This window comes from Apium graveolens, chromosome 2 (genome assembly GCF_009905375.1).
Source record: "Apium graveolens cultivar Ventura chromosome 2, ASM990537v1, whole genome shotgun sequence".
NCBI lineage: Eukaryota > Viridiplantae > Streptophyta > Magnoliopsida > Apiales > Apiaceae > Apium > Apium graveolens.
Genome location: NC_133648.1, coordinates 87,762,976 through 87,772,116, shown reverse-complemented (window position 1 = coordinate 87,772,116; position 9,141 = coordinate 87,762,976). Strand labels below are relative to the sequence as shown.

The following is a 9,141-nucleotide window of genomic DNA, read 5'->3' as shown; positions in this document are numbered from 1 at the left end:
AATGAAGTTGGAATCCCATAATTCTGTCAAATATTATTCAATTCTCTTTAATCTCTTAGTTTATGTTCTTTAGTATAATCTCTTAGTTAATTTAGTATAAATCACCTCAATTTGTTACTCATCTTAGCATTGGATAATAACCATACTAGTGTTGCATAGATATATTGATTGAAATTAACATAACTGATCCCTTTGGGAATGAACTAGAATTTATTCTATATTACTTGCGATCACGTATACTTGCGTGAATATTAGCACATGTTTTCGTCCTAACAAGTTTTTGGCGCCGCTACCGGGGATCATCGGTGTTAATTTTTAGTTTATGTGTTTGTCATCATTAGTCATTAAAGTACAGTGACTCAGACATTGTTACTTATTTATTTCCTTGTTTTGTTCAGTTAATCTAGCGAGCGTGTATGCATACGCGTTCTCGGACTCATAAGAGAACACTGGATAAAGCTGAGGAAGAAGTTGTAGTCATCAGAGAGAAAGTTAAAGAAGAGATCAAGTTGAGAAAGAAGATGAAGCTCTTGTTGTAATGGGAGAACCAAAAGCGAATCCAGAGGCTTTGATGGACTACTCTCAATTGAAGATCAATGATATTCAGTCTAGCATTATTTGACCAGCCATCTCGGCTAATACCTTTGAGATCAAGTCGAGCACGATTCAGATGATACAGAACTCAGTTCAGTTTGGGGGCTCTCCAACAAAAGACCCCAACATGCACATCATAGATTTCTTCGAGATCTGCGACACTTTCAAGTTCAATGGAGTTTCTGAAGATGCTATTAAGTTGAGGCTTTTCCTATTCTCTTTGCGGGATAAAGCTAAGTGCTGGTTACATTCTCTACCACCGGGATCTATCACCAAATGGGAGGATCTTGCTCAGAAGCTCTTAACCAAATTCTTTCCTATGGCAAAGACCACTGCAATCAGAAATGCACTTACTCAATTTGCTCAGTAATTTGGAGAATCTTTATGTGAGGTTTGGGATCGATATAAGGAGATGCTTTGGAAGTTTTCTCATCATAGGATGTCTGACTGGATGATCATTAACTGTTTCTATAATGGTTTGGGTGCTACTTCTTGACCCATGCTCAATGTAGCATCAGGAGGAGCCTTGTGGGCTAAAAGCTATGATGAAGCTTATGAATTGATTGAACTTATGGGCTGCTAATGAATACCAGAATCCTACTCAGTGACTATCTCAGGGTAAGGTAACAGGAATTCTGGAGTTGGATGCAGCTACTGCCATAGCTGCTCAACTTAAGGCTTTGACAATGAAGGTGGATTATTTGGCTAATTATAGAGTTAATCAAATCACTAGTGTCTATGAGATTTGTGTTGGTGCCCATGAAACTGATCAGTGTGCCATTTCTAGTGAATCATCTCAGTTCGTGAGCAACTTTCAGAGGTCGCAGCAACCTGTGCCAGCCACCTATTATCCTAACAACTGTAATTATCCTAACTTTAGCTGGAGCAACACTCATAATGCGGTTCAGAAGTCTTATTAGCAGCATCCGGTAAAGCAGTACAACCCCCCTGGTTTTCAGCAACCGTAATATGCACCAAGGCAACAACTTCAGCCGCAACAGTCTAATGAAAAATCTGAATTAGAGGAGTTGAGCTCATGTGCAAGAGCCAAGCGGTTTCTATCAAGACCTTGGAAAATCAAATCAGATAAACTTACAATGCCTTGTTAAATCGTCAACCTTGTACACTTCCTAGTGACACTGAAGTGCCAGGAAAGAGAGAAGTTAAGGAGCAGGTAAAGGTAATTACATTGAAGTCTGGGAAGGTTGCAAATCCCGAAAAATCTCAAGGTTCGGAAGAAGAAGCTGTGCCTGAAGAAGAAGTGTAGAAGGAAGCTGAAGTGGAGCAAAGGAAGACTACTGTTGAACACACTCCTCCTGAGGGTAATACAGGGGAGAAACAGATCTATCCTCCACCTCCCTTTCCTAAGAGGGTACAGAAAAAAAAAGCTGGATAAGCAGTTTGAAAAGTTTCTGGAGGTGTTCAAGAAACTTCACATCAACATACCTTTCGATGAAGCTCTTGAACAGCTGTCTAGTTATGCGAAGTTTATGAAAGGTATTCTCTCTCGGAAGGTGAAGCTTGATGACTTGGAGACCATTTCTCTCACGGAGGAATACAGTGCTGTGCTGCAACAGAAGTTGCCTCCGAAGCTCAAAAATCCTGGAAGCTTCACTATTCCTTGCACCATTGGAAAAGTATCATTTAAAAAATGCTTATGTGACTTGGGAGCTAACATCAATATGATACCTTTGTCAACTTCAAGAAGTTAGACTTACCTGACCCAAAATCTACTTATATGACTTTGCAGTTGGCTGATCATTCTATTACATATCCACAAGGAATTGTTGAGGATGTGTTGGTCAAGGTGGATAAACTCATCTTCCCAGATGATTTTATAATTCTTGGTTTCGAGGAGGATAAGAAGTGATAGGGATAAATAAATTATGATAGTATAATTAAATACTGCCAGGTATGGGCTGCTAGGCCCAATAAATAGATATACGATACTCAAACCAGAAAGGTTAAAGCTGATGGACCAGTTCAGGCCTGATAGAATAAAAAAAGGCCCAAAGGCCCTGATTATTAATTAATTTCGTAATTAATTAATAAGGGAGAAATCAGATGTTGAAAAGAGTCCCGATAAAGATATAAATCCTTAGAGATTAGCCTCAAGGGGACCTAAAAAGATAAGGAATCAGCTTCCTACTTCCTAGGACTCCTAAGTCTATCCTAATTCAGAGGCTTGTCCACCAAGTCTCCTATACCAAAGTCCAATTCAAGGACTCCCACATCTATATAAGGGGTCTCACCCCACAAATCAGAACTACGTTTTTTGACTTGATCCTTGGCAATCAGCAAGGTACGTAGGCATCTTGTTAAGGCAGATTGAGTCACGAAACACAAGAGCAGTCAAATCGAGCCTCGAAGCTCACGTTCCTTAGTATTAAATACAGCAATTATATATAGTAGTTTTAATCCATAACATTTGGCGCCGTCTGTGGGAAAAACGGAACAACAACCATGGCGAGAACACGGAGAACAACCAGCACTCTGGAGGAGGGAACACCATCAGGGACAACCCAGGTGATTTCATCAACCGTGGAGGTTCCTCCCCATTCAACTTATGCATCTACTCAGGGGGAAGCCCAGACAGGGGCAACTCATCCTCAGCCACAAGGGACAACTCCCCCGACTATTCAAGGTACGAATCCTCAAGTTCAACAAATACATATACCTGTGAATTCTCGACCCGTCGGGTATGAATATTCAACTATTGTTACTACTAACCCCCCTTATGGGATGCCCCTTCACCCTGAGGTTGGAGGAAGTGGATATGCTGGGCGAAGCGAAGCACGAGGGCGGTCGCCCCCCTATATACGAGGTTTGGATCATATCCCTGAGGATCGGGAATTTTCTGGTCCATACACTGAGAGAGACTCCGAATCTTCGGATGATGAAGTGGCCCCGAGAAGGAGGCGTCCTGGGAAAGAGCCAATGGCCGATGGAAGGCAACGCCCCCAAAGCACCCCAGGGGCGAATCCCCAAGAAGTGCAGGAAAAGATCAGGGCTCATGAGGCTGAAATCCAAAGGCTGAGGCATGATTTGGAGGCTCACCAAGCCACCAGACCCCACATACCTCCTAGGGGGAGAAATCCTCCTCCTATCATAGACCTGGATGGTCCGGTAAGAAGAAGGGCTGCTGTCCCAAGAACTGATCCAAGCAATCTCCTTCCCCTTGGAGATCCTGATGATCCAACTCCACCCTTCACAGAAGAGATAATAAATGCCCATATCTCAAGAAAATTCAAGATGCCCACTATCAAAGCCTATGATGGCACGGGAGACCCCGCTAATCATGTTAGGACATTCTCTAATGCACTGTTGCTGCAACCCGTGAATGATGCTATAAAGTGTCGGGCCTTCCCTCAAACCCTGTCAGGTATGGCTCAAAGATGGTACAGTCGCTTGCCCCCAAACTCTATTGGATCGTTCAGAGAGTTAAGTCAGGCTTTTATTAAGCAGTTCATCAGTGGAAAAGTCCATGAGAAAAGTTCAGCATCTCTTATGAGTATTGTGCAAGAAGCTAAGGAATCCTTGAGAGATTACCTGAATCGTTTTACAAACGAGGCTTTAAAAGTCCCAGACCTTGATGATAAGGTAGCTATGATAGCACTGCAACAAGGAACTAGGGATGAGTTTTTCAAGATGTCCTTGGCCAAACGTCCCCCTGAAAATATGTTGCAGCTCCAAGAGAGGGCAGGGAAGTATATCAAGGTTGAAGAAAGCATGAGGAAGACCGTAGTAAGTAATGAGCCCACTGGAGGCAAGAAGCGGAAAATTGATCTGGAGTATATCGCTAAGGATAAGTATCCTAAAACCGAATAAAACCCTGATTCAACCCCCAAGAAGGGAGGACCTGGGCAAAAGTTCACCGAATACGCTAAGCTGAATGCTCCCAGAAGCCAGATCTTGATGGAGATCGAGAAAGATCGAGATGTTCGTTGGCCTAAGCCCTTGAAGGCCGATCCAGCCAAGCTAGATAAGAGCAAGTATTGCAGGTTTCACAAAGATGTCGGCCATGACACCGATGAGTGTAGGCAATTGAAAGATGAAATTGAGTTTTTGATTCGAAAAGGAAGATTGAACAAGTATACTGGAGATGGAGGGGACAGAAATAATAATGGAAGGAAGAACTTTGAAGATCGTAGGAGGGACCAAGACGATCAGGGGCGAAACCCCCAACCTAGAGGACCAGTTATAAACACCATTTATGGAGGGCCGAGACCTCGAGGGCCTGTGATAAACACGATCTTTGGAGGTCCAACTGCTGCTGGATTGTCCAAAAATTCCAGAAAGGCATATACTAGAGAGGTTATGCATATTGTTGGAGAAGCCCCGAAGAGGGCCAGGACAGAAGTAACATTGGCTTTTGATGATTCCGACCTAGAGGGTGTGAAGTTTCCCCATGACGACCCGCTGGTCATAACGCCGATAATAGGAAATAGCCCGGTTAAGAGGGTCCTTGTGGATAATGGTGCTTCTGTGGATATCTTGCTCCACGACACCTTCCTAAGGATGGGGTATAACGACTCCCAGTTGACACCAACCGACATGCCGATATATGGATTTGCTGGAGTAGAATGTCCTGTGGAAGGGATAATTAAATTGCCAACCACCATAGGTACGGAGCCAAGGCAAGCAACGCAGATGCTGGATTTTATGGTGGTAAAGGCTAGTTCAACTTATAATGCTATCATGGGGAGAACAGGGATACATGCCTTCAAGGCAGTCCCCTCTTCCTACCATTCAGTCATGAAGTTTCCCACCCGAAACGGGATTGGAGAAGAGAGAGGAGATCAAAAAATGGCTAGAAGCTGTTATGTGGCCTCTTTGAGGGCAGATGGAGTCGGGGGGCAGGTTCTTCCTATTGAAGATATGGATGTTCGAGAAAATGATGAGAATAGAGGAAGGCCAGCAGAAGAATTGGTTTCGGTTCCTTTAGATCCCAAGAATCCTGAGAGGATGACTTTCATTGGAGCTACATTAGAGGAGCCCCTTAGAGGGAAGTTAGTGAAATTTTTGCAAGAAAATAGTGATGTGTTTGCATGGTCAGCAGCTGATATGCCAGGCATAGACCCGGAGTTAATTACCCACAAGTTAAACGTGGATCCAAGCCGGAAGACAGTGAAACAAAAGAAAAGAAATTTTGCCCCGGAAAGACAAGAGGCTATAAAGCAGGAAGTGGAAAAGCTCTTAGAGGCTGGTTTCATTGAGGAGATTCAATTTCCGGAGTGGTTAGCAAACCCTGTAATGGTGAAGAAGGCTAATGGAAAGTGGAGGATGTGTATAGACTTCACCGATCTGAATGATGCATGCCCCAAAGACTGTTTTCCGCTGCCTAGAATTGATACTTTGATTGATGCCACCGCTGGACATGAGATGCTGAGTTTCATGAATGGGTTTAGCGGATACAACCAGATCAAAATGCATAAGGATGACATTCCAAAGGTATCATTTATCACTGACTTTGGCGTTTATTGTTATCTTGTTATGGCGTTTGGTCTCAAGAATGCAGGAGCCACCTATCAAAGGTTGGTGAATAAAATTTTTAAGGATCTTATTGGGAAGACTATGGAAGTCTATGTTGATGACATGCTAGTCAAGAGTCTAGTAAAGACTGATCATATAACCCATTTGAGGGAAGCTTTTGAGGTCCTGAGGTACCACAAGATGATGTTGAATCCCACGAAGTGTGCTTTCGGAGTAGGATCTGGAAAATTCTTGGGATTGATGGTCTCAAAGAGGGGAATTGAGGCTAACCCCGATAAAATAAAGGCAATCCTGGACATGGAACCCCCAAAAACTGTCAAGGATGTTCAGAAACTCACAGGAAGGGTTGCTGCGCTAGGACGATTCATCTCCAAGTCAGGAGACAAGTGCTTGTCATTCTTCAAGTCATTAAAGAACATTAAAGACTTTGTATGGAGTGAGGAAAATCAGAAGGCATTTGAAGAGTTAAAGAAGTATATGGGCCAGGCCCCGTTGTTGGCCAAGCCAGTTCTGGGTGAAGTTTTATTCTTATACTTGGCTGTTTCAGAAAGCGCCTTGAGCGCGGTGTTGGTTAAGGAGGAACTGAAAGTCCAGAAACCCGTATACTATGTCAGCAAAATTTTGCATGGTGCTGAGTTGAATTATTCAGCCATTGAGAAATTCGCTTTAGCCTTGGTAATGGCTTCAAGAAAGCTGCGTCCTTATTTTCAAGCTCACCAAATTGAAGTGCTAACAAATCAGCCACTGAGAAATATCATTCACAGTCCCAAGGCAAGTGGGAGACTGATTAAGTGGGCAATAGAATTGGAGAGTTCGATCTTAAGTATAAGCCACGTATGGCCATAAAAGCCCAGGCACTAGCTGACTTCGTGGTGGAATGTACCATACCCAACCAAGAAGTCGGGGGGCAGGAAGATACCACACCTCAAGACAAGGGAGTCGACAATGGGGACAAGGAGAAAGAATATTGGGTTCTCTATTTTGATGGAGCATCAAAAACAAATTCCAGTGGAGCAGGGTTGGTTTTGCAAAGCCCTGATGGATTCTTAATTGAGTATGCCATGAAGCTAGACTTCCCAACCACAAACAATGAGGCAGAGTATGAAGCCCTGATTGCTGGCCTTGGTCTAGCTGGGACACTTAGAGTCAAAAACTTAAAGGTCCGTGGAGACTCGAAGTTGATCATATCCCAGGTAAAGGGAGAATTTGAAGCAAGGGATGATACGATGGCAAAGTATGTTCGCCTAGTAAGGGCTGTGATGACCCAATTTAATGAATGCCATGTTGAACACATTCCAAGGGAAGAAAATGCTAAAGCAGATGCGCTATCAAAGTTTGCTTCATCTGAGATTGAAGAAAGTTCAGGAAGTGTGTACTTCCGTGTTTTGAAGACACGAAGCATAGATGTTAAGCTTGTGGCTCCCGTAGGCTTGGGGACGTCATGGATTGATCCCATCAAGGCTCACATTCAGACCGGTTGGTTGCCAAGCGATACAATTGAGGCACGGAAGTTAACTGTTCGAGCACTAAGGTACTCTTTGATAGATGGAATTCTATATAAAAGATCTTTCGTGGTTCCTTACTTGAGGTGTCTCAGGCCCGATGAGGCACGCTTAGCTCTTGAGGAAGTGCATGGAGGTATTTGTGGGCAACACTTGGGGGGCAGGGCCTTGGCTCATAAGATAACTCGTTTAGGCTTCTATTGGCCAGAAATGATGGCTGATGCCAAAGAATATGTAAAGAAGTGTGATCGTTGTCAGAAGCATGCACCAGTCGCCAGACAACCCCCCGAGATGCTGACCTCTATCAACTCGCCTATTCCCTTTGCCATGTGGGGGATGGATATTCTAGGGCCTTTTCCTATGGCCATGGCACAAAGGAAATTTCTGATTGTAGCCATTGATTATTTCACCAAGTGGATTGAAGCCAAACCCTTGGCCAAAATCACTACTAAGCAGGTTGCACAATTCCTGTGGGAAAACATTATGTGCCGATATGGAATTCCCCGTATCCTTGTCACTGACAATGGAACACAATTCAACAATGAGGAATTCAAGAAGTATTGTGAAGAAAATGAAATCGAGTTACGATTCACCTCTGTGGCTCACCCGCAAGCCAATGGACAAGCAGAGGTAGCAAATCGGATAATCCTGGATGGACTAAAGAAGAGGATCGAGAAGTCAAGAAATAATTGGGTAGATGAGATACTTCCAATATTATGGGCCTACAGGACTACTTGTAGAGTCACGACAGATGCAACTCCTTTCATGTTGGCATATGGGGCGGAAGCAGTAGTTCCCGTGGAGATATCACATTCCTCTCCAAGGATTCAGGCTTTCGATGAGAAAGAAAATAAGGAAGGGCAGAGATTAGCCCTGGATTTAATTGATGAAGTGCGAGATAAAGCACATGCAAAGATAGTAGAATATCAGAAAAAAGCTTCATTCTACTACAACCTAAGGGTTAAAGAAAGGTTTTTTAAACAAGGCGATCTAATCTTGAGGAAGATAGAAGCATCTGGTGTAGGACAAAAAGGGAAGCTTGCCCCGAATTGGGAAGGGCCGTACAGAGTCAAGAGTGTTCAGGGTAGAGGAACCTACAAGCTGGAGACTATGGATGGTTTTGAAGTCCCGAGAACTTGGCATGCACAAAACCTGAAGGTTTACTATGTGTAGGGCAGTTGGATACGATTCTCACTTGTCATGATGGAGAGTAGGTTGAAAAGCACCTTGAAGCTTTGCTTAGGATTTATATGTCTTATTATGAAGTTTATTAAGACTTGTGTAAGGGATGAATCCCAAACAATTTTTGAAGCTCAGAGAATTTTTCGAAATATGTTTGAATCTCTATGGCATGGCAATTAAATTAGATGCATGATATGAAAGCCCTATAAAAAGGCCCAATTCAAAAAAAAAAGGGTTAAAACTTGTTGGGCCTGGAAGTATGTCAAGCCCAGATAAGGGCCCCAAATATTCAAAGCCCAGCACCCGGGGTCCAAAAACTGGAAGAAAATATATATGAGTATTATCTTCAAAAACCAGAAATAAGTCCCAA

The 9,141-nt window shown here is 43.3% G+C and overlaps 1 non-coding gene across 1 annotated transcript; it reads right to left on the bottom strand.

Moving 5' to 3' along the window:
• Nucleotides 1-930: 930 nt before the first annotated feature.
• Nucleotides 931-1,035, bottom strand: LOC141709848 (small nucleolar RNA R71). The gene has a single exon (XR_012570404.1). It is a non-coding gene; the product is annotated as a small nucleolar RNA R71 (small nucleolar RNA).
• Between the last annotated feature and the right edge of the window lie 8,106 nt (nucleotides 1,036-9,141).